The sequence below is a fragment of the Lolium perenne genome, chromosome 4 (genome assembly GCF_019359855.2).
Source record: "Lolium perenne isolate Kyuss_39 chromosome 4, Kyuss_2.0, whole genome shotgun sequence".
NCBI classification, from domain to species: domain Eukaryota; kingdom Viridiplantae; phylum Streptophyta; class Magnoliopsida; order Poales; family Poaceae; genus Lolium; species Lolium perenne.
Genome location: NC_067247.2, coordinates 301,775,469 through 301,802,146, shown reverse-complemented (window position 1 = coordinate 301,802,146; position 26,678 = coordinate 301,775,469). Strand labels below are relative to the sequence as shown.

Here is a 26,678-nt window from a genome sequence, read left to right as displayed (position 1 = left end):
ATTTATCAATATCTATAAAAGCTTCAATGCATTTATAATCATAAATTATACCTGATTCTCTATCCTTGTTGTTCTCCCAACCTTCAGTATTTTCTTGGATCCGATCAAGAAGGTCCCTTTTAAACTCTTCTTTGTTGCGTGTAAATGATCCAGAACAAGAAGTATCCAGCAAGGTCTTGTCTTGAAAAGAAAGTCGTGCATAGAAATTATCAATAATAACATTACCAGGAAGCTCATGAATGGGGCATTTGAGCATTAAAGACTTCAATCTCCCCCAAGCTTGGGCAATACTCTCTCCATCATGAGGCCAAAAATTATATATGCGGTTCCGATCCTTGTGAATTTCACTTGGAGGATAGAACTTAGAATAAAACCGGGGCACAATATCATTCCATTCAAGAGAATCCCCATTATCCAGTAATTTATACCAATGCGCCGCCTTACCAGACAGCGATATAGAGAATAGTTTCTTCCTCACTTCATCCATAGCAATACCTGCACACTTGAATAAACCGCATAATTCATGTAAGAATAGTAAATGATCACCAGGATGGACAGTTCCATCCCCTTCATAGCGGTTATCCATAACACGTTCAATAATTTTCATAGGTATTTTATAAGGTATCACTTCCTCACCTGGCGCCTCATCCACTACCGTTGCAGTAGTAGTAGATTTCCCAAATAGAAATTGAAGAGAAGATCTCTCCATAATGACTTATAGCAGCAGGCAGAAATAAAATCAGCACAAACAGTAAAGGTTTTCCTTACCAATAGCGCTTCACTCCCCGGCAACGGCGCCAGAAAATAGTCTTGATGACCCACAAGTATATGGGGTCTATCGTAGTATTTTCGATAAGTAAGAATGTCGATCCCAACGAGGAGCAGAAGGTGTTGACAAGCAGTTTCGATGAAGGATTCCCTGTAAATGCTCACAGACAAGTATTCAGGGGGTTTTGATGTAATAGTTGAATAAAGTACGAGTAAGTAAAGTGCGAGAGTAACAATTGCAGCGAGTGGCCCAATCCTTTTTAGCACAAAGGACAAGCCAGTTTGTTTACTTATAATGACCAAACGTTCTCGAGGACACACGGGATTTTAGTCTAGTGCTTTCGCTACATACGGCTAAATAATCTTCATTGTTATGATAAGTGCTGTGTGGGTGAACCTATGCTAATGTACTGCCCTTCCTAGGACTAATACATACTTGTGATTATACCCCTTGCAAGCATCCGCAACTACAAGAAAGTAATTAAGAATAAATCTAACCACAGCCTTAAACTCTGAGATCCTGCTATCCCTCCTGCATCGATATACCAACGGGGGTTTAGGTTTCTGTCACTCCGGCAACCCCGCAATTGGCAAACGAGTACAAGATGCATTCCCCTAGGCCCATAAAGGTGAAGTGTCGTGTAGTCGACGTTCACACGACACCACTAGAAGAATGACACCACAACTTAAATATCATAACATTGAATATTACTCAACCATAATTCACTACTAACATTTAGACTTCACCCATGTCCTCAAGAACTAAACGAACTACTCACGAGACATCATATGGAACATGATCAGAGGTGATATGATGATGAATAACAATCTGAACATAAACCTTGGTTCAATGGTTTCACTCAATAACATCAACAACAAGTAGAAATCGATACCGGGAGAGTTTCCCCTATCAAACAATCAAGATCAAACCCAAATTGCTACGGCGGTGACGGTGTCCAGCGGTGGAGACGGCGGTGATGATGGTGGAGATGATGATGATGGTGATGGAGATGATGTCCAGCTTGATGACGGTGACGATGGCGTCGATTTCCCCCTCCGGGAGGGAATTTCCCCGGCGGATTCCTGCCCGCCGGAGAGCTCTTTTCTCTCTAGTGTTCTCCGCCCCGCAGAGGCGGCTGTAACTCTTCGCGAGGTACCCTCTGTGGCTTAGGTCTTCGGGACGAAGGGTTTCGCGAAGAAAAGGAGGCGAAAGGGGCTGTGGGGCCCCCACACCACAAGGTGGCGCGGCCAGGCCATGGGCCGCGCCGGCCTGTGGTCTGGCCCCACCTTGGGCCTTCTCAGCTCCTCCTTCTGGCTTCCTTCGTCATCTTGAAAAATAGGATTTTTGGTATAATTTCCTTCCACAGTTGATCTTCCGAAATATTGCGTTCTGACGGTGCTTTTTCCAGCAGAATCCTGGCTCCGGTGCTTGATCCTCCAATAATGATGAAACATGCAAAATAGATGAAATAACATAAGTATTGTGTCCCAATATGAAATATATCAATGAATAACAGCAAATTATGATATAAAATAGTGATGCAAATTGGACGTATCAACGCACGAGGGCGTGCCCCCATAGGCCGGCGCGTCCAAGCCTTGGCCCGCGCCGCCCTATGAGCTGGCCGCCTCGTTGCCCCTTTCCGACTCTAGTTCGACCTGGTACTTTCCTTTTGTCGTGAAAATTCCTGCTATATAATCCCCTGGACCCCGGGAGGTCCGTATATCGTTTTCTCGACGTGTTTTGTTTCGAGCTATTTCTGCCAGGATCTGTTTTCAGTCTAGAAGCACCATGGTCTCCAAGAACAAGGGCAAGGACCTTTCGGATGAAGATATTCAAGATCCCGAGTGGAAAGAGGTGGACAAGAGCGTCAAGGAAGAGGATGAAGAAGAGGTGGAGGAAGACTCGCGCGCACACCCACGTGCTACCATTGCAAGCGTCAAGGTGGTGGACAACCCTTTTAGTGCAAACAAGAGCGCAAGAATTCGCACCGGAGGAAGGGTTCCACGTCATTACCTAGCTCCCACTACAACACAAAAGACATGTGTGGACGTTGAATTTTGGTAGTAAAGACGCTTTGTTTCGCCTCTAGGTGGATGTAGAGTCGTCTCTCGAAAGCGTCATAGAAACGTCTTCTTATGCACCGTCTCAAAATTCGTAGGGACATATTGAAAGCGTCTCTGGGTAAATGGTAGAGACGCTCTATAAAGCATGTCTATGCTCCTTTGAGACGTAGTTACAGCTGACCACAAAGCTACCTTTCCGCGACGTCTCTACGAGATGTTAAGACGCTTAGGCGTGTTAATGGGAGAAATTCATTTTAATTTTTCAAATGTTCAAATTGTCAATTCATGTGAGAAAATACGTACAACTTGCAAATCAGTAGACATGTGCAATGCATTTCAGTAAATAAATATATTAACCAAGGAAAATCGTACTTTATAACTTAAGTGTACATACATATAAACGAGGGGCAAGAATAAAATATCTTCCGTACTCATGTACTTCTAAGTAGCTAGAATCTATCTATACATATGAACGAGGGGGAGACTAAAAGAACGTCAGTACTCATGTTCTTCTAAGTAGCTGAATCCATCTAAACTTTTGTATGTACTTCAACACCGACAGGTCTTGACTGCAACATGTATAATTTTTCCCTTGTGGTCTTGTAGTGTGCTTCATTAAAATTCTGCAATAAAACTTTCTGCGAAAAACTTGAAATATCACTGATAAATCTTCAAAAAAGAAGACTATTCATTTAATTACTTATAAACTGAAGGTGGATACCTAACCATTTGCAGCAGTGATTGTTCAACATTAGCCAAAATATGCACCTTCTTAGCATTAGGGGTAACTAGCAATGATCATAACCCTACACAGAACAATTTAACTAAGGTTAGAAAACACAAAAAAATAAAGACGTAATATGGAAAACAGTAGTGGGTAATATTTTGCAAGAACTTGCAGCGTGCTATTGCTAAATATGTTACCAACTGTTGTAAACAAAAGGCTCTGAACTTGCAGCGTGCTAATCCTTATGATGCATCTTACGAACCTTCACTTCTCGGCAGTACAATCTGAACCGTTGATGCATTATAGTTGAAGCCTATGAAGAAACAAGGGCTAGTGACATCGATTGGAGAAAATAAGGTAAAAATGATGAAGGGCGTCGAAGAACCTGAGCTATATAATATATTCATAAGGTTTACGCATTGGTCTCTTTGTATCAAGCGATGCAGCAACATGAATTTCTTATTAAGTGATGCATGATGCAGCAACATTGATTTATTACCAGCGGTAAGAAACAAGTACATACAACCTGATGCAGAAACATTCTTATGATGCTCCTTGAATAGACTGTAGATGTAGTCAATTGGTTGAATAGACTGTCGTTGTAAACAATTTCTGCATGGTGCACTTAATTGGAATGTTACACAAGCTTCATATAGGCATTCCTTAAAATATAGAAATAGTTCGACGATAGTAAAATAGCAGTAAATCCACTTATTCTAAGTAAATTACTTTCAGTGAGCACTTTCTATGGACTACAAATGAATCTCAAGTACTCAAAAAATCTAATTGGTGGAAGTTCAAGAATATATTTGCATACCAAAATGGAAATTTTTGATATAAATCTGGGGCCACCTAATCCAACATTGAATTAATTCAAGATATCAACAATTTCCGTTTGTTCATGCTTATATCATGAATTGACAAGTTCCAAGGATTAATTAGCTGACACATTTGTCCACGATTACCTGCAGACTGTACACTCCAATCTAGCACTAGGTTGAGTGATGCTAATATCACGTTTTTTGCCTATTTGAGTTCAGACCATATGAATAAAACTATTAGCTAGATTGATTGAATGAAAAGGAAGAAATACTCATTTCCTGGCATCTTACAAGGGTTATTCGAGTGACTGAGACCAATCAGATAGATGGAGGCTCGGTTTAGAAAAGACACAAGCTGAGATTAGATTAGTAGTACATGAACATACCTGCGGCTGTGGAGCCACGACTCCATGGAGTTGTTTGGCTGCAAGGCGCCATGGGCAGGTGCAAGACAGTGGGGAACAAGGAGAATGCCACAGCAGCATGGGAGAGGGCACCGCCACACGAGTACGGGCTGGATCGAGTCTTTCTGTAGCACGACACCAGCGTTCTAGAGTGGAGGAAGATCTTGTACCGGCGAGGAGAGTAGAGTTGCCGCCAGTCGCTCCGCTGATTTCGCCGGAGAGACACCGCCAGGGGATCTAGTGGCGGCGCTAGGTTTTCACTTTTTTTAGGGTAGGTTTCCACGGTTAAGAAACGGGAGAGAGATATTGCGGAGAGAGCCCGAAGTTTTTTTTCTAAGGATTGGGAGTGGTGAATCTTGTCACGCTGAGACGACCTGTAAAACGTCTTCGAAATCGTCTTAAGTCAGGGCCTAGATTGTCATGTAAAGACGAACACAAAAGCGTCCGAAATAGAGTGTCTCTACGTGTCATTTTTCTTGTAGTGTCCGAAGACATCCTTTTCAGGCACTCACCATCCCTTCTGCAATCTAATTTTCAATAGTCAAATTGAAAGGACTCCCAGGGCAGCATTGCCTAGCAATTGGGATATAGATCGTTCTAACACTGCAGGAAGGATGAAGCCTGAGGGTGAAGAGTGGGGAAATAACTCCAAGAGTTGGGACTCGCCGTCGGATATACTTCTTAACCGCGTCGAGCACAATTCGGAGATGATTCGCAACCTCACGTACAAGATTGATGAGCTTCAGGAGCTTGTTGAGAAGCTTGTCAGGAATTCATCACCACCATCGCCGAAGGAGTAATTCATCATCGGTATTGGCATCCCCTTGGTTTGTTCCAAGCTTGGGGGAGTGCCGCGGTATCACATCATCACTACCTTTTACTTTTTACTGTCAAGTAGTGTCATATCATGAGTAGGGAAGTTATCATATAAAATGGGTTGCAGTTTGGAAGTATCTCTCCTTTAGTTGGTTGTCTATGTATCCCTTGGTGTGAGTTATCGTTATGGAATATTAATGAGAAGTCTTATCATTTACATATTGCACATCTTATTTTAGTTTGCAATCCTTATTATATGATTGATCTTGATTTTAGTATTGGTGTCACTTTGGGAGCATTGAATAAATATATTTGGTTTTGGCAAACTTAGCATTGGTCAATAGCAACAACACTTTGAGGTTTAAGTAGAAAAGAGAAATACATGTAGTTGTTTCATTATCTTTCTTTCTTGTTAGCTCATAGCTTATTATTTTGAAGTTAAAATTGTTTATGCTTACAAGGAAGATGCATGATTGTTTCTATCACATGTATATTTGTTTGTTTCCCTCGACTCTTATGCTTGCTAATTAACCTTGCAAGCGAAAGACCTGTACTGAGAGGGAATACTTCTTGTGCATCCAAACCTTAACCCAAACCTATGTCATTTGTGTCCACCATATCTACCTACTACATGGTATTTTCTGCCATTCCAAGTAAATACTTCGTGTGCTACCTTTAAACAATTAAAAATTTACTATCTCTTATTTGTGTCAATGTTTTATAGCTCATGAGGAAGTATGTGGTGTTTTATCTTTCAATCTTGTTGGGCAACTTTCACCAACGGACTAGTGGCTTCATCCTCTTATCCAATAAATTTGCAAAAAGAGCTGGCAATGGGATTCCCAGTCCCAAATTAATTAATCTAAATAGACACTCCTCCATGGTATGTGATTGATGGACGGCACCCGAAGGATTCGGTTAGCCATGGCTTGTGTAAGCAAAGGTTGGGGGGAGTGTCATCATAATAAAACTAAAATAAAAAGTCACTCCTTCATGGTATGAGATTGTTGGCAGGCACCCGAGGATTCGGTTAGCCATTTGGGCACCCGGGGAGGAGGGGGAGAATGACCGCCGGAACACCGGAACCCCACCAAATCTTGCATGTGGGCCTATGCTATGTGTCAAAGTGTGATGCAAGGTGTAATGGTGCAAAAGTAGCTCCCCTAAACCCTAGACCCTAGCCCTAACCCTACACCGAACCCTAACCAGTAGATCAGGCACACCCTCGATCGTGTGATAATGGCTCGAGCTGCGGGGTATATGTGCCAAAGGGTCCCAATCTTGGTTCTCCACGTGTATATGTCCTAAACAAACCTAAAATAATGAAAAAGTACATTGGTGCACCCTCGCGCGGAGAAATCTAGGGGGGTAGACACGCCGGGGCACACGTTCCGCTGTTTTGGGGGGAGGAGGGGGAGAACGACCGCTGGAACACCGGATGACATAGGCATCCCCAATGGGCCTGCCGAAGATAGTACCCGGGGTTCACTGAAGGCCCACGACTCGAAGAATAAGAAGAATCGGAAGCCCAAATTGCTATTAAGGAAAGCTAGAGTTGTATTAGGAGATAATATTTGTAATCTTGCGGGATGAGTCGGAAACCCTCCCGGACTCTGTAACTTGTACATTACAAATCCCTCGGCTCCACCTCCTATATAAGGGGGAGTCGAGGGACAAAGAAAGCATCGAATCATTGTCTCACAAACCCTAGTTTTCATATCGTCGAGTACTTTTCGGCTGAAACCTTCGAGATCTACTTGCCCTCTACTTCTAACTAAACCCTAGTCTACAACCCGTAGGCATTGATAAGTTAATACCTTGTCAATTGGCGCCGTCCGTGGGGATTAGAGGCATCAAGGATCTGATCTCGATGGCACGTTCAAGATCGTCGACTTCATCAACAGCAAGCAACGCGATGGATCGAGGTAAACAAATCACAACTGGTCCTGTCGATTTTGTTCCTCACCCGCCCTCCCGTTTGGATGCATACGCGTATTTGGAGGAGCCTATGGAGATGACGTTCGGAAGGTTCCACTTTCGCGTCGAGAAGGAGGGAGCGTATCGTCTCGAAATTTCGATCTCGTCGGGATTATTGGCGGTCGATTCCGATTTTTCGAACTCAGCATCGTCAACCGAGTCAGGCGAAGAGGAGACTTCATCACCACGCTTCATCAGCACCAGGGCAAGCGAAAAGCTCGCCAGGATCTTCAGCAACATGTCCTTCGAGTCATCTGCGGACTCTTATATAAGCGATGACTCGAGCAGCGTCGACAACTTCAACTTCATCGACAAATCCATTACTGTGGGCAAGGTCTTCACCAATCTTTATGATGGTGTCACCAAACCCAGCAAAGATCTGAATTCAAAATATCATCAGATTTATGCCATCGAAGAGCCAAGTCGCGATCAGGAGGAAACATCTGAGGCTTTCGACGATTTGGGAGATCCATACGTCGATCCCTCCGACCTAAGACGAGGTTTAGGCAGTAAATATGTCGGACCTACACCACGTGTTAGGGTTCAACTCCCACAAGCAGCATGGGATAGAGCCGCAAGAGCTATGGATGGCTCAGAACCAATGGCCACAACAGCCACACCAGAAGAATTGCAAGCATATCAATATAGGCTCGTGATACGTCCAATTTGCATCACTATTTTATATCATAATTTGCTGTTATTCATTGATATATTTCATATTTGGACATAATACTTATGTTATTTCATCTATTTTGCATGTTTCATGATTATTGGAGGATCGAGCACCGGAGCCAGGATTCTGCTGGAAAAAGCACCGTCAGAATGCAATATTTCGGAAGATCAACAGTTGACGGAAATTATACCAAAAATCCTATTTTTCCAGATGACGAAGTGAACCAGAAGGGGGAGCCGAGGGGACCCGAGGTGGGCCCACCCCATAGGCCGGCGCCGCCCTGTGAGGAGGGGGCCCACAGCCCCCTCTCGCCTCCTTTTCTTCGCGTACTCCTTCGTCCCGAAAACCTAAGCTCCAGAGGGTACTTCGCGAAGAGTTACAGCCGCCTCTGCGGGGCGGAGAACACCAGAGAGAAAAGAGCTCTCCGGCGGGCTGAGATCCGCCGGGGAAATTCCCTCCCGGAGGGGGAAATCGACGCCATCGTCACCGCCATCAAGTTGGACATCATCTCCATCACCATCATCATCATCTTCATCATCATCACCGCCATCTCCACCGCTGCACATCGTCACCGCTGTAGCAATTTGGGTTTGATCTTGATTGTTTGATAGGGGAAACTCTCCCGGTGTTGATTTCTACTTGTTATTGATGCTATTGAGTGAAACCGTGGAACCAAGGTTTATGTTCAGATTGTTATTCATCATCATATCACCTCTGATCATGTTCCATATGATGTCTCGTGAGTAGTTCGTTTAGTTCTTGAGGACATGGGTGAAGTCTAAATGTTAGTAGTGAAGTATGGTTGAGTAATATTCAATGTTATGATATTTAAGTTGTGGTGTTATTCTTCTAGTGGTGTCGTGTGAACGTCGACTACATGACACTTCACCTTTATGGGCCTAGGGGAATGCATCTTGTACTCGTTTGCCAATTGCGGGGTTGCCGGAGTGACAGAAACCTAAGCCCCCATTGGTATATCGATGCAGGAGGGATAGCAGGATTTCAGAGTTTAAGACTGTGGTTAGATTTATCTTAATTACTTTCTTGTAGTTGCGGATGCTTGCAAGGGGTATAATCACAAGTATGTATTAGTCCTAGGAGGGGCTGTACATTAGCACAGGTTCACCCACACAACACTTATCAAAACAATGAAGATTAATTAGCCGTATGTAGCGAAAGCACTAGACTAAAATCCCGTGTGTCCTCGAGAACGTTTGCTCATTATAAGTAAACAAACCGGCTTGTCCTTTGTGCTAAAAAGGATTGGGCCACTCCCTGCAATTGTTACTCTCGCACTTTACTTACTCGTACTTTATTCATCTGCTACATCAAAACCCCCTGAATACTTGTCTGTGAGCATTTACAGTGAATCCTTCATCGAAACTACTTGTCAACACCTTCTGCTCCTCGTTGGGATCGACATTCTTACTTATCGAAGATACTACGATACACCCCCTATACTTGTGGGTCATCAGCTCGCGCGAGCTGCAAGGGAATTGGAAAAATAGACAGCTGCTCTGAATAGAAGAAGGGAGGCAGCCTCCGCATCAAGCCGACGAAGGGCGGAGTTAAGTCGACAATCAGGAACTTCGGGAGATAGCCACAGGGAAGCTCGGAACAGAGCGAGATCAAGGCTGCAAAACATACCTGAAGGAGAAAGAGAGCACTTGGTTCAAAACCTCGACATGTCTTTTATGTCGATAGACACGAGAGGGAACATTATCCCCAAGACACCAGAAGCTGGGTATATGGCGACACAGGCCTTTATCCTTGCATCCAGGCCACCTCCAGGAGATCCAAGGGATGCATTGTACAACATGGCGATGGCAGGAGTCGGGGCCATGGGAACGGTGTTTGTGTCAACACCTCCCGAAGGAACAACAAGGCAAAATAGTCCACGACCTGCGGCAGCAGCAACAGTTTCTGAAGGAACAAGTGGAGCAAGAGACACATCAGCGCACGCAAGGGTGGACAGAGCACGGCAAAATAGAAGAGAACATTGGCATTCCCCAGAACTAAACGACGAGGATATGTGTGGGTTGCCATGCTTCACAAGGAGGGTCCGAAAAACTCGAGTCCCTTCGGGGTTTAAACTGCCTGATAACTTCAAAAAATTCGACGGTTTGAAAGATCCAGAGGATTGGCTAGTTGATTACCTCGAGACGGTGAAGCTCACAGGAGGAACTAGAGCAACAGCTATGCAAAGCATCCAGGTGCATTTAAGTGGAGCCGCACGATCTTGGATAAAAAAGCTTCCTCCAGGATCCATCGACAACTGGGATAGCTTCGAGGATGTGTTCGTCAAGAATTTCCGGTCCACTTGCAAAAAACCTGCATCACTAGAGGAACTGAGGGCGTGTCGACAAAAGCCAGATGAATCAATGAGGAAGTACATCCAAAGATGGAATATCATTAAAAACTCGGCAGAGAATATATATAATGAGAGAGCAATAGATGCGTTTGTCGCAGGAATCAGGCGAGGAGATTTTGTCGAGGACTTGGGGAGAACCAACCCAAAGACAGTATCCGCATTAATGGAGATAGCAAACAGATGGGCAGATGGAGAAGATGCTGTTCACAACAAACGGCATAGGTCACCAGAGGAGGACCGCGGTCGAAATTATCAAAATAGGCGACGATTTCCTCGGCAGTACTTGAGCTATGATGCTCCTGGACAAATTTCGGCCGGCTTTCGAGCAAGCGCCGGAGGAAACAATAGAGATGATTATCAGAGGAGCAACGAGCAGCGAGGCGACAATAGAGATGACTCTCAAAACAACAGGCAAAATACCGGGCCACGGTTCCAAAGACCTTTCGTGTCCCCCGAGGAGATGATGAACGGTCCGTGTCAGATGCATTTTTATCTCGACAACAACGGAAAGAGACAGTCAGGACACTTGCAAAAGGATTGCCGAAATTTCCAAGCAATGTTAAGGTGGGTAGGGCACGCCAATGCCCAGGCAGCACACAGAAATCCTCAAGGACCCAGGAGTGAGATCCACTTGCCACCTCTTCCCGCAATTACGGACGAAAATCGACATCAGCTCAGAATAGCGGCAGCACCTGCACCACCACCTTATGTTGATCCCAATTCCAACGGAGCGGTCTCGATGATTCAGAAAGGCAGGCCATCCAATAGAGCTCAGAAAGTAATCTCGCGACAGGTGTTCATGGCAGAGAAGATGCCTCCACCAACGGTTGAGTACCTTAACTGGTCAGGGCAAGACATTGGCTTCACAATAGCGAATCATCCACAACAAGTTCCTCGACCAGGGCAGTCAGCACTTATCTTACCAGCAGTAATCGCAGGATTCGATGTATCTCGAGTGTTCATAGATGGAGGCAGCAGTTTAAACCTTATGTATGCAGATACACTAAGGAAGATGAACATATCTCTAGCAAATTTGAAACCAACCGACACACGATTCCATGGCATCACACCGGAGAAGCCAAGTTATCCGTTGGGGAAGATTAATCTCGACGTTCAGTTTGGGACCCGAGAAAACTACAGAATAGAGAGGCTGGAATTTGAAGTTGTGGATTTCCCATCACAATACCACGCTTTGTTAGGACGACCAGCATATGCCAGGTTTATGGCGGTACCACATTACACATACCTGTTGTGGAGGATGCCTGGACCTAAGGGACCAATCACAGTCAAAGGAAGCTTTGCGCTAGCCGATAAGTGTGATAAGGATTTTCATCGACTATCAGAAACCTTTGGGATGCAAGCAGAGTACACGGCGTCAAGGCTCACGACTGATTATGATGTGCTGCCAGATGTAGGAAGGCCCAACAGAGAATCAACCTTTAACACTGAGAAAAATTCTAAGGAGGTGCAGATTCACCCGACAGATCCAAAAAAGATGACGTCTATTGCGACAGACATGGACCTCGCATAGGAAAGCGCGCTTGTCGAGTTCCTCCGTGAGCACTAGAAAATCTTTGCATGGTGTCCAGCTGACATGCCAGGAGTACCCAGGGAACTTGCCGAGCACCACCTAAACTTGGATCCATTAGCGAGACCAATAAAACAACCTTTCTGGCGTTTTTCGGAGCCAAACCGCAAAGCCATGCTGTCAGAAATCGATCGACTGAGAGAAGCTGGTTTTATCAAGGAGCTGCATACAGAGGCCACATGGGTAGCGAACCCAGTGTTGGTGCCGAAGAAAAACACTAAAGTCCTTCGCATGTGCGTCGACTTTACGTGTCTCAATAAACATTGTCCAAAGGATCACTTTCCCCTCCCGAGGATCGATCAAATTATCGACTCCACGGCAGGATGTGAACGTCTTTCCTTCCTGGATGCATATTCTGGTTATAACCAGATCAGATTGAAACAAGAAGATGAGGTCAAAAAAGCATTCATCACAACTTATGGCGTGTTTTGCTATAGAACAATGCCTTTTGGTCTGAAAAACGCGGGAGCAACATACCAGAGGATGATGCAGAAGTGCTTAGCAACACAGATTGGGAAAAACGTACAAGTGTACATTGACGATGTCTTCATAACATCAAAAAAGGGGACAACGCTAATCGAGGATCTGAAGGAAACTTTCGATAACCTCGACAAGTTTTGCCTCAAGTTGAACCCGACGAAGTGTTCCTTTGGTGTCCCTGCAGGAGAACTTCTTGGGTTTCTAGTTTCAGCAAGAGGGATTGAAGCAAATCCCAAAAAAATCCAAGCTATCGTAACAATGAGGAAGCCAACAAAGTTGAAAGAAATACAACAGCTAACTGGGCGAGTCGTAGCTTTAAGCAGATTTGTCGCCAGGTTGGGAGAAAAAACGTTACCGTTCTATGCTTTAATCATGCAAGGAGAGAAATTCCAGTGGAACGAAGAGGCAGATAGAGCCTTCGAGGATCTAAAGCGCACAATTTTGACACCACCAATCTTGGTGGCGCCGAAAGAGAAGGAACCTCTCCTGTTATACATTGCAGCTACGCCTCAGGTGGTCAGCACGGCGCTAGTCGTCGAAAGAGAAGAAGAAGGAAAACTCCATGGAGTACAAATGCCGGTATATTTCATCAGCGAAGTTTTATCGCCTTCCAAACAGCGGTACCCGCAGCACCAGAAGTTAGCATATGGAGTGTTAACAACAGCAAGAAAATTGCGCCACTATTTTTCGGCACACCCGATAATAGTGGTCAATGAAGCACCTCTATCAAATATACTGAACAATCCAGAAGCTACAGGGCGTGTCTCCCTTTGGGGAATAGAACTTTCTCCTCGGAACATCACGTATGAAAAAAGAAAGGCAATCAAATCGCAAATTCTGCCAGATTTCATCGCAGAGTGGATGGAGCTGCAAAATACAGGACCTCCAGATTTATCGAGAACTTGGACCATGAGTTTTGACGGATCCAAAAGGGTAGAAGGAGCTGGTGCAGGCGTGATACTTATATCACCTGAAGGCGACAAACTGAAGTATGTCCTACGGATGACGTTCCCAAACGCATCTAACAATGAAGCAGAATACGAAGCTCTCATACACGGGATGAAGATGGCGAAAGCTTGTGGTGCAACCCGATTAAAAATCTTTGGCGACTCACAATTGGTAGCTCAGCAGGTTATGAACCAGTGTGATGCAGTCAATGACAGCATGGTGGCATACAAGGAAGTGTACAACGAGCTTGAGAAGCTATTTGATGGATGCGAAGTAAATCACATTAGCAGGCTAAGCAACGATGAAGCCGATGTTCTCGCAAACATCGGGTCGCAGTGCCTTGCAATCCCGCCAGGAGTATTTTGGGAAGAAATAACCGAGAGATCCACCGAACCAAAGAAGGTGCAGAAGAAGGAAAAGAAGGAGAAAACTTTGATAGCTCTTAAAGAAGCACCAGAAGAAGATGAGGACCAGGAGCTGGTGATGATGGTGGAAGTCCCATGGATGCAAGCGTACATATCGTATATCCTAAGGAAAGAAATACCCGATGATCCAGTCGAAGCAAGGCGAGTTATTCGACGATCTAAGGCCTTCACAGTGGACAAAGGGGAATTATACAAGCGTAGTATTTCGGGCGTGTTACAAAGATGCGTCACACTCGAAGAAGGAAGGATAATCTTAAAGGATGTACACGAGGGAATATGTGGTCATCATGCGAGCAGTCGAGCTATTGCGGCCAAAGTTTTTCGGGCTGGATTTTACTGGTTGACAGCAATTGAGGATGCGAAGGAGATAGTAAAAACCTGCGATGCGTGCCAAAGATTCGCCGCAAAACCCCACTCTCCAGCAGCAGAACTGATGCCAATACCATTGTCTTGGCCCTTCGCCCAATGGGGTCTCGATATGGTGGGGAAATTACACAAGGCCTCGCCAGGAGGATACGAGTACGTGGTGGTTGCTGTCGATAAATTCACCAAGTGGATAGAAGCAAAGCCGATAAATTCACCAGATGCAGCGTCAGCAATAAAATTCGTGAAGAGCATTGTTTTTCGATTTGGAGTACCTCATAGCATTGTCACAGACAATGCCATGCTGTCAGTTGGGCACCCGCAAACCAATGGTCAAGTCGAGAAAGCCAATGGTATCATCTGCAATGGTATTAAAAAGTGCCTGCTGGGACTGCTTGAAAAGGCTCGACATACTTGGCCAGAAGAATTGCCAAGTGTTTTGTGGAGTATTCAAACAACACCAAATACGGCAACACAAGAAACTCCGTTCTTCCTAGTCCATGGAGCTGGGGCAGTGTGGGGCCCCGGACTAACTGTCCGAAACACCCGTTATGCATACACATTCACGATCCCATGATCAGTGTGTCGTGAAGGCATAACCGAACTGGTATCAAATACATCATCCATTACAGTACCGAATAAAAAGATTACAACAGGTCACTTGACCAATACTTACATAAGAGCCGCAATGGCAGTAGATCAACAATCACACAACGGAAATACTTCAGATGAAAGCGTTCACATGGCCCAAGTCATGCCATAACCCTACAGGCAACTGACTGGGAAGACGTTCCTAGCTCGCATAGACGTCGTCAACTTCTTCTTCATTTGTCGAACTCCACCAAGTCTGGCCAAGTAAATAGCCAGGGACAAAGCCATGAGTACATTATGAATTGTACTCGCAAACCACCTTAGAGAGAAGTAAAGGATATGCAATTTGGCAGTAGCAAGGATCAGGCACTAAACTAGGGCGACAAGGAGCGAGAGGTGGTTCCTCTCAAAAGTACGACATCTATATATCTTTGTTGAAAACCTTTTTGTAAACCATTTTGTTTGCAGACTACTAGGTAAGGATAACCCATGCTTATTTCCAGCCATCTCAAATGGCCAACACACTTATTCCATATTTCCACCGTACCTCCCAGGTACTTTTTCACCAGTCCCACTGGCGTCACTTTCCCAAAACATTATTTGAGAAAACACTTTTATAAACCAAAAACTCCTTTTGATACTCAGCACTTCCTTTCCCACGTCCATTGCCGCGGACACGGCTATTCGAATATATTTTTCACTCTGCAGAGGTTGTACACTTTCCCCACAAGATCCGAATACTCATTGTGTGGGCATCATCCCTGCATAATAACATATGCCACGACAAGTATCCGATCGTAGTTTTTCGCCTGCTCGCCTTAGCCCAAGACATGCCGCCTAGAGTTGTACCTCCCAACACCAGAGTCCGAGGGGTCGTTTACCCAGGAGTAGCAAATTCCCCGACCAGCTCGACCCTCCGGAATGCCGCGACCAACTGCGGGGCATTATTCAATGGGAGCTCATAGGTTGTACCCCTGTCATCTGTCCGAGACGGAAAGGCGTTCCCAGTACGTCGGGAAGGCCACGGTCGATAGGTGTCCATGCTCGGACTACCCCTTACATTTGCAGGACCCAAACTAAGGCGAGACAAACTACTACGCTACGCCCCGTCCCACTAAAGGGTAATGTGGTTGTACTGGCTAGGTCCGGTGATGTACTCAGTCAACAAAAGGTTTTCGAAAACAATTTTCTTCACTTCTCTTGCTCCAAGCAAGTCCTTTCTGCTCAAAAGCATTTACACAAAACCACACTTGGGCAGGGCTACCCCATTCCAAGGTTTTCGAAAAACTCCTTTTCAGGAAAACATTTCCATAACCATTTTTCCAGGGCTCCCACCTATAGTCCAAATCTTCTTTGAAAAATGGCGACAAGGATGAAAAGGTGATAAGCACCATATCACTAATAGAGGTGGGATCAGTAGGTACCAACGAGGGCTGCACCCGTAAGGGTGGAATAATAAAACTTCGAGTGGCGGAACCACTCACATAAATAAATAAAAGACATGCAATTTAATAAAACCTGTGATAATGCAAGAGTAAGATAATTAGGGTGAGACATGCATCAAGAGGTGGCTTGCCTTGATTAGCAATGTGTCCCTGGACTTTCTCTTCGAAATCCTCGAGATGATCCTCATCTTCTTCATCGGTGGCGTTCATATCTATCGTCGCAAAATAAAAGAACACACAATCACCATACAAGACACAATCGTACAAATAAACACTCTAACAACATTTATTATAATGAATTCAATGGGTACTCCAAGCACTAATAAGTGCACAGTACCCCTACTTATTTTCTAGCACTTTTTATTTCGAGAAAACCGTTTTATTTGTTCATAAAAAGGCAAGAAAGCCTTAAAATTAGCCACTGCCTCTCTGCTTACCACCAAGGCCTAAACTTGGTATGCCAAGGTAGGTAATGACACAAGGAAGTACTCTCCAGTGGTTTGGTGTCAAATTTAAATATATAGTATCTTTAACCATTTTTACAAAAGCGAGGAACAATGAGCTTCCCTTTTAGGCTCACAGAACACAAATGAATTAAGGCAAACAAGATGTACATCCCTGGATAGACAACTAAATAAGGATTCCAGAAAAATTGGATTCACTCCATTTCGATTTACAGATTATTTATAATAATTAATTTACTGTTTAGGGCTCTGTTTTGGTAAATAAATTTACATATATTCTCAGAAGCTTATAAAACATTTTTATATGGATAAGTTGATAAATAAGATATACTGGTTCTTATAAAATTGGCTTCGTGCAAAAATCTATTCTTGATGTCCCTCAATAATTTTCTCAAGTCAGATATGAGCAGAAAAGGTTCTCTGGTTCTTTTGCAAACTGGCAAGGTACGTGCGTTTTCACTTATGCCAAAGGGCAGAGAATACAGAGGGGTATTCAACCCAATTTAGTTTGCTCCAAAAAAAAAGTGCTCTAAAACTTTTTATATTGAATTTACATTGCTATTGCATGACTCACGCACTTTATTTCCTGAGAGAGATTCAGAGCAGATCTGAGATTGAAACCAGTTTCTAAGGATAGAAAACTCACTACGGTACTCTAGAAATTTTAGATCTGCTGATTTAGGTATTTACAAAATAATATCTGGTGGATTTAAACCTGAACTAGATCTGGCAGCACATGATTTCTATTCCCAGATAAGAAAAACGAAACGGGCCGAAAGGCCGGGACGAGGCGGATCAGCGCCGGCTCGCCTGGCTCAGCGCAGTGCTGGGATGACCCATTTTGCTACATGCGGCCATGCACAATGCATTTGCATGCAGCGGCAGGATCGTGGTAGCTACGAATGCAAGCTACCTGGATGCGTACGTCCTTCGGGGACTACCAATGAACGTCAGCGTCGCGGTGATAGCTACGACGGAGGGAAACGAGGTTCTCACCGGCGGTGGTCGAAGATGATGGAGGTCGCCGCTGAAGGATTCGGCGGAGGCTGCGCGGCTCAGTCGGCGACGTGCGCATGCAGTGACGGCCTCCCGGCGTCGACGCGAACGTGCAGACGGGTCTACGGTCGTCGACGACGTGGCCGCAGGCGAGTTCCGCGTAGCTGCGGACGAAGCGGTTAGCGGAGGTGCCTAGCGATGGAGCAGGCAACGCGGAGACGCTGCAGTTCACGTCGTCCATCAAGTATGACTCGCGGGAGGTCGGGCGTTGGCATTGACGACGGCGGGCACGGTGCACGGACAGAACAACACGGAGAAGCTGGACGATGGCGACGGCTCGTACTAAGCTTCGACGGCGACGGCCGCCAAGGTTTTCTGCGAGGTAAAACGGACGTGTTAGGAGGGCCAGAGAGAGAAGAGATACATGCAGGAAGAGAAAGTAGAGAGAAGGGATGGAATGCGACGAAGACGACGACGTGCAGCCCGGCCGGCTCAGCTCGGCCGACCTCTGCCTCGGCGAGGAAGGAAAAGAAGCAAGGCTTCGCTCCCCTGTGTTTCTGGGATATGAGAAGAGATGTGAGGGAGTGGGAAGTGAGGAAAGGAATGAAAAGGGAGGGCTCGGCTCGGGTTAAAAGGGACGGGCGACGGTGCACCGTGGACAGTGAGCACGGGAGGATGGTGGCGATGTTCCACGGACTCGATTGGGCAACGGGGCGGTGCTGGGTGGTGTGGTGTGGCAGGGAGAGATCGACGCGAATCACAGCTAGCTCGGGCATGAGCTAAAACAGCTAGAACTAGAGGGTCCCAACGATCATCCGCAGGTGTTTGATCGGGTAAACACCGAGATGTGTGCACAAGGATAGCATCTGGGGTCTGCTCCGTGGTTTTGGAATGATGCCCTTGTCTTCACTTTCTTGGCTTGGGCGAGCGTGGACCGATACTCTGGGAACGCGATTGGCATCCACCGCCATGGTGATCACGGGCTTGGCGAGCATGGGGAAGGCAGTGTGGGGCAAGAGCGGCCTCGGGAGCAAGTGTTTTACAGAGAGGGGTGACAGGACGTTGCCATGGCGCGGCGGTGGATGCTGGGGTACGCTAGATCATCCCGACCAGCAGGGGGTGTGCCAAACGGACACGGACAAGGATAGAGGGCTAGGGTAGGCTATGGTAGCTTCCAGGATGGGTCATAGGACGTGATCGGCCATCAAACTCGTGCAGATACTGGATAGATGAAAGAGTGGGGATGAAGCAAGGTTTTCTTTGTCCAAGCCCAAAACATGCCGGTGACCCTTCTTTTCTCTCTTCCTACTTCCCCAAAACCAATCAGCAAAGAGGGACACTGTAGCTACAGTGGATGTCGACTACATGGAGAGGTGCATGCTGGAGAGTCACGGGAGTGGTGCTGAGCTAAAGAATAGAAAGAGTGAGGAAGAGAAACACCAAATCGTGGCATACGGGCATGTCTCGGTTTCTCTCTTTCCCTTGAAAAATAATTCGGCCAAGAGTGGCACAGTAGCAGCAGGTGGCCGTCCAAAATGAAGAGGAGATGCGGATGAGTTTATTTGTGAGCGGTGGTGGTGCTTAAAAGATTTCATGGAAAGAAGTGGAGTAGACATGTGTGCATGCTTTTCCCAAATTTTGAATTTGAATTGGACGTAAAAAGTCCCAAACAATACCATGCATGAATGGATCAGTGAGAGATGGGATGAAAAGGGTGATGATGATTTCGAGTCGTTTAGATAATTTTGGTGGTTACTAGAAACGGATTAAAGAGATATAGCGGGAAATAAAGATTAATAGACAAGGAGACCATAAGGTATTTGTTCTCATTATTGATCCACGAAAAATGATGAATGGAGATGGATCACAGAGATGAGGTTGTTGAGCTCACGAAGACAATCCAATAGGGAATTTCATTCATTAAGTGTTTGGATCACTTTCTAAGAATTTGGCCAAATTTAAATAAATTTCGAGCGACCTTAATTGTTGACATTTTTGAAAAGAGCAAGATAATATTTTGGGCTCAAAAATACTCTACTTGCATGAGAATGCATAGTAGGTTTTCCATATAACTATTTGAGAATAAAAAGTGTAAGAAATGGCATATGCACCATTTACATGCGTTTTAGCAAAATAGGAAATAAGATCAAGAAAATAATTTTCTAGAAATAATTTTTGAATGGAAATGATGTGATAAAACATATCATCGATATTTCCTATTTTTGGAAGTCCAAATGAGAAGAAATGGGGGTTTAGGGTTTTCGGAAATTGGAGGGAACCTTCATATTTTAAAATGGGAGTTGAGGCCAAGAATAATTTAAGAGTAGAGTTCAATGATTTTGGGGAGATAGAGATGCAAATGGAGATTATCATTTATTGGACAAATGATCATCTAACATGATTAAGCATAGATGGAGTGATGATGTTAAAATATAGATCAGGGAGATGTATTAATGGAAATGACAATTCCATGATATTTGATCACAGATCGAATAGTCTAAGAATTTAGTTTTGGGTGTCTATGGCCTTTACTTGATTTAAACTAAATAAGAAATTTTATTTGAAATTAGTGAAAGTGGGAGAGAGTTTTAGAAAGAGTTGAATGACCCAAGGTTTTAGAAAAAAGGAAATATGGACCATTCCATTTTATTTTAGGCAACCAAACTGCATATAAAAGCTTTTATAAAAATTTGAAGGTACACAAGGTAAGGGTAAGACATTTGGCAAATACTTTATCTCAGAACAAAATAACTTTAGAAACTCTTTTTGTGATACTATGATCTGAGGTGACCATAGCCACTTTAAAATAAAAGGTTTTTGGCAAGATCTTTTGAATTCAAAATTTAAGTCATAAGACAAAACAAAAGAGGTTTTGTTATTTGACATAAGGTTCAAATATTTTTGAAGAGAGGAGATTAAGGGGATACAAGAGTGGCCATATATAGCTTGAGTGTTTTCTCGAGATAAAAAGATGTGGGTTGAGGTACTTCACTTAACTAATTTATTCATCAAACATCACTCATCAAACAAAGTCAGACACATTTCAACCAAACACATGACAGCACAAGCAAAACTTAAAAAGTTTTTGTTCCCCCTGATTTTTGCACTTCAGACAAATAAACAAGGTTGCAAAAGTTGGGGTGTTACAGACCTTCCACCCTTAAAATAATCTTGTCCCGAGATTACTAAGCGTATGACTAGAAAGGTTTTATAGGTTAATCTATGTTAGACTCCATCCTCCAGTAGACGTGCCGTTGTCGGAAGATCATAGCTTCAGCTTCTGAGAGACACGATAGATTTTTGTCGAGGGAAAGATTCATGAAGAGGTTGACTTCTCAGTGCCGATATTAGATCTGTAGCTTCCTAACAATCTTCTGAGGGGTCCATGATTCTTGGAGGGTTAGAGCATCCAAACGGTGCTTTAGAAAGATTCAAAGTTTTTAAAGTTGGCTTAAAAATTTAGTGGAAGACGAAGTCTTCCACCCTTAAGATTTTTCAACGGGGGATCATAAAAAGTCAAAGCTTCCGCCATGGGGTCTTGCCGGGCGCTTCTGAAGAAGTCATCGATCCCCCGTCTTGAGTTGAAGAATCTTCAGGCGTGAAGTGCAGTCCACGGCTTCAAGAGGTACACACGGTGTTTACTACTCTTGTAAGGCGCTCGTTAAGTTAGTGAGTCAGCGGAAATCCTGGTCAGTCTCCACATAATGTAGCAACTTGTCGAAAACAGTCTTCAGCCTTCGGGTTGGCGCTGATTCCCATTAGTTAAGGAATGAGCGGGTAAAGTACACATAATCTTGAGTCTTGAATTATCTTCAAAGGTTTCACTTGGTGATGACCAGATGCACCATGTAGAATATCTTGGCGTTGATACGACTTCTCGCTTGGCTGCTCTGCTGGGCAAATGGTACCATATGGTTCAGTGTTAAGAAGGTCTCTTTATGGCTAGCGGCGTTCTATCCTATAGTTAGACCATGTTAGTAGGCTTCATCTTCTTGCAGGGTTGCCGTCAATCTTGAGGGCACTGACTTCTGCTTCGTTGGCATCGCAGGGTGTCTTGAGTTGGATGTCGAACTGGAGTTGGGCATTTCGAGAAAACATGGTGGCATCTAGCGGTTACCCAACTTAGATTTAGAGTTTCCCGTTAACTTTGTGAACTAACAGTTAGAATTTCTATTAGATTTTTTTTTTTACCGGATGCGAGGAAAGCATCTTTGGGAGGGTTTCATAGACTAGGTTATCACACAAAAATGGTTTTTCAGGCCGAAAGGCTAGAGCAAGCATACACACAACAAGCAATCACAAGCATTCAAGCAGCAAATTCACAACACCACAAGAAATCATGAAAATCACACGAGGTATTTCAAGTACCCAAGGATACCTAATACGCAGGGGTAGCTCAATTGAAACAATTGAGTTTGTCCTATCCATCCTATAGGTTTGGGTTGGTCAGAGATGCAGACGACTTCATTTTGATGATATTGACGTCAACATTGATTCTTGTAGCAGTTGGTGGTAAAGTAGACCTGATGGTGAGCCATCGATGTTGAGTCGGGGCGAAAGATGCATAAGATCTTCTGGTCTCCATTTGGAGGGGTAATTGCTGAAGAGCTCCATGGATGACAACTTCTTGTGACATGCCTAAAAATTACTAGTCAAGAACTGAGGACTTGATCCTTGACGACTGCAAAAGTGCAAGTCCAAAGAGGAATAAGGTCAACTCCTTGACGGACTTTGGTGACAACCAAAGACATGCTCTTATTATCCCTATACGCGTACTGCTAAGTCGACGTCCATCTTCAATAGCTGCAGCCGGAGATACTAGAGACTTCCTGAAGGATTGATCCATCTTCGACTTTGAATCTCCGAGTCTGAGTGGGGGCATCGTCCAATATGTTGATTTGGAAGAGGATGAGATAGTAAAATCAGAAATTTTTGAAATCTTTCGAAATCAGAGAGCGAGGTAAGAATGAGAAGTTTTTGAAACGATAAGAAGATAGAAGCTAAGCTTCTAGTTAGTTAGGAAGTTAAGTTTCATAAATAGTTTTACCAAAGTAGTATTGTCTTATCTAACGTCCATGCTAACTAAGGTCTCCTACAGTCAGGATGGCTCTGATACCAGCTCTGTGGGGCCCCGGACTAACTGTCTGAAACACCCGTTATGCATACACATTCACGATCCCATGATCAGTGTGTCGTGAAGGCATAACCGAACTGGTATCAAATACATCATCCATTACAGTACCGAATAAAAAGATTACAACAGGTCACTTGACCAATACTTACATAAGAGCCGCAATGGCAGTAGATCAACAATCACACAACGGAAATACTTCAGATGAAAGCGTTCACATGGCACAAGTCATGCCATAACCCTACAGGCAACTGACTGGGAAGATGTTCCTAGCTCGCATAGACGTCGTCAACTTCTTCTTCATTTGTCGAACTCCACCAAGTCTGGCCAAGTAAATAGCCAGGGACAAAGCCATGAGTACATTATGAATTGTACTCGCAAACCACCTTAGAGAGAAGTAAAGGATATGCAATTTGGCAGTAGCAAGGATCAGGCACTAAACTAGGGCGACAAGGAGCGAGAGGTGGTTCCTCTCGAAAGTACGACATCTATATATCTTTGTTGAAAACCTTTTTGTAAACCATTTTGTTTGCAGACTACTAGGTAAGGATAACCCATGCTTATTTCCAGCCATCTCAAATGGCCAACACACTTATTCCATATTTCCACCGTACCTCCCAGGTACTTTTTCACCAGTCCCACTGGCATCACTTTCCCAAAACATTATTTGAGAAAACACTTTTATAAACCAAAAACTCCTTTTGATACTCAGCACTTCCTTTCCCACGTCCATTGCCGCGGACACGGCTATTCGAATAGATTTTTCACTCTGCAGAGGTTGTACACTTTCCCCACAAGATCCGAATACTCATTGTGTGGGCATCATCCCTGCATAATAACATATGCCACGACAAGTATCCGATCGTAGTTTTTCGCCTGCTCGCCTTAGCCCAAGACATGCCGCCTAGAGTTGTACCTCCCAACACCAGAGTCCGAGGGGTCGTTTACCCAGGAGTAGCAAATTCCCCGACCAGCTCGACCCTCCGGAATGCCGCGACCAACTGCGGGGCATTATTCAATGGGAGCTCATAGGTTGTACCCCTGCCATCTGTCCGAGACGGAAAGGCGTTCCCAGTACGTCGGGAAGGCCACGGTCGATAGGTGTCCATGCTCGGACTACCCCTTACACTTGCAGGACCCAAACTAAGGCGAGACAAACTACTACGCTACGCCCCGTCCCACTAAAGGGTAATGTGGTTGTACTGGCTAGGTCCGGTGATGTACTCAGTCAACAAAAGGTTTTCGAAAACAATTTTCTTCAGTTCTCTTGCTCCAAGCAAGTCCTTTCTGCTCAAAAGCATTTACACAAAACCACACTTGGGCAGGGCTACCCCATTCCAAGGTTTTCGAAAAACTCCTTTTCAGGAAAACATTTCCATAACCATTTTTCCAGGGCTCCCACCTATAGTCCAAATCTTCTTTGAAAAATGGCGACAAGGATGAAAAGGTGATAAGCACCATATCACTAATAGAGGTGGGATCAGTAGGTACCAACGAGGGCTGCACCCGTAAGGGTGGAATAATAAAACTTCGAGTGGCGGAACCACTCACATAAATAAATAAAAGACATGCAATTTAATAAAACCTGTGATAATGCAAGAGTAAGATAATTAGGGTGAGACATGCATCAAGAGGTGGCTTGCCTTGATTAGCAATGTGTCCCTGGACTTTCTCTTCGAAATCCTCGAGATGATCCTCATCTTCTTCATCGGTGGCGTTCATATCTATCGTCGCAAAATAAAAGAACACACAATCACCATACAAGACACAATCGTACAAATAAACACTCTAACAACATTTATTATAATGAAATCAATGGGTACTCCAAGCACTAATAAGTGCACAGTACCCCTACTTATTTTCTAGCACTTTTTATTTCGAGAAAACCGTTTTATTTGTTCATAAAAAGGCAAGAAAGCCTTAAAATTAGCCACTGCCTCTCTGCTTACCACCAAGGCCTAAACTTGGTATGCCAAGGTAGGTAATGACACAAGGAAGTACTCTCCAGTGGTTTGGTGTCAAATTTAAATATATAGTATCTTTAACCATTTTTACAAAAGCGAGGAACAATGAGCTTCCCTTTTAGGCTCACAGAACACAAATGAATTAAGGCAAACAAGATGTACATCCCTGGATAGACAACTAAATAAGGATTCCAGAAAAATTGGATTCACTCCATTTCGATTTACAGATTATTTATAATAATTAATTTACTGTTTAGGGCTCTGTTTTGGTAAATAAATTTACATATATTCTCAGAAGCTTATAAAACATTTTTATATGGATAAGTTGATAAATAAGATATACTGGTTCTTATAAAATTGGCTTCGTGCAAAAATCTATTCTTGATGTCCCTCAATAATTTTCTCAAGTCAGATATGAGCAGAAAAGGTTCTCTGGTTCTTTTGCAAACTGGCAAGGTACGTGCGTTTTCACTTATGCCAAAGGGCAGAGAATACAGAGGGGTATTCAACCCAATTTAGTTTGCTCCAAAAAAAAAGTGCTCTAAAACTTTTTATATTGAATTTACATTGCTATTGCATGACTCACGCACTTTATTTCCTGAGAGAGATTCAGAGCAGATCTGAGATTGAAACCAGTTTCTAAGGATAGAAAACTCCTCGAAATAGGCTTTCGCCCCGCTATATTAATAAAGCAACCGACCGATACATCAAGCACGCTGGGGCTGCAGCACAACCAAGCCCAAACAGAAAAACAAGAGAAAACAAAGAGAAAACAAAGCCGACACCGGCAGCTTGACAAGAACAAGAACAACTCGCAACCGCTGCGCCCTCCGGAGAATGCCACCACACTCCTAGCACGCCGAAGCGCCGCGTATCAAGCAACACCTTCAACAAGGTAAGTGACGACGACGCCACTGCCGCCCGGACTAGTCCTAGGGTTTCCCCCGATACGCGGAAGGGATTGGGGAGGAGGGACTACCGCCGCCCTTCAGGAAGGCAAGGCGACACCCGCAGGCGTCACCGCGACAGTGTCGGGTCTGCCGACAAGATTTCTCCCGTCCACCAACCCAAAAACCCGGACGATTCGACGTGCTCCACCAAACTTGCCGCCCACCAGCATGCGCCACCGCGATCTTGAAGCCATCCTCGCTGTCGCGCTGTGGTCGTCGGAGCAGAGCCTAGACGTAGAGACGAGAGACAGCTGGGTCGGGCGTAGCAACACCTCAGCCGAGCGGGAGGGAACTACCTCCACCGCCTTCGCGGCAGCCGACCGGACATGGCAGCGAGGTCAAACCCGCCCGGCCGGGCCCAAACGGGCCCGCAAAGACCTCGCTACCACGTTGCAGCAGGTCGGCCGGAGCGCCGCCGCCACCCAACCACCGCCGTCGCACCTACTCCACCTCCAGGGAGCACCACCGGCGCGCCATGTGCAGCCCGCCCGCCCAGCCCCTCCGGGCCCCGAACTGGCCGGATGCGGGCCGAGCAGGCCCTGCCATGGCCGTCCGCTGCGCAGCTCCGCCGCCAACGGCCGCGCCGCCGCTCCTCCACACCACCTGGCGCACGGGTTCCACCCCGCCGCGCCAAACCGCTGGCCGCCGAAGTCCACCGCCGCCCGCCAAGGTCCCCACACCCCAGCGCCGCCACGGGTAAGGTCGACCC

General features: G+C 45.0%; 2 long non-coding RNA genes across 2 annotated transcripts; both read right to left on the bottom strand.

The window, feature by feature from the left end:
* Positions 1 to 3,169: 3,169 nt before the first annotated feature.
* LOC127349011 (uncharacterized) lies at positions 3,170 to 5,029 on the bottom strand. The gene is made up of 2 exons (XR_011756867.1): positions 3,760 to 5,029; positions 3,170 to 3,641 (listed from the first exon to the last, which is right to left on the bottom strand). It is a non-coding gene; the product is annotated as an uncharacterized lncRNA (long non-coding RNA).
* Positions 5,030 to 15,024: 9,995 nt separating this feature from the next.
* On the bottom strand, positions 15,025 to 18,531 carry LOC127295944 (uncharacterized). Its single transcript, XR_011743718.1, has 3 exons — positions 17,925 to 18,531; positions 16,596 to 16,676; positions 15,025 to 15,275 (listed from the first exon to the last, which is right to left on the bottom strand). It is a non-coding gene; the product is annotated as an uncharacterized lncRNA (long non-coding RNA).
* Between the last annotated feature and the right edge of the window lie 8,147 nt (positions 18,532 to 26,678).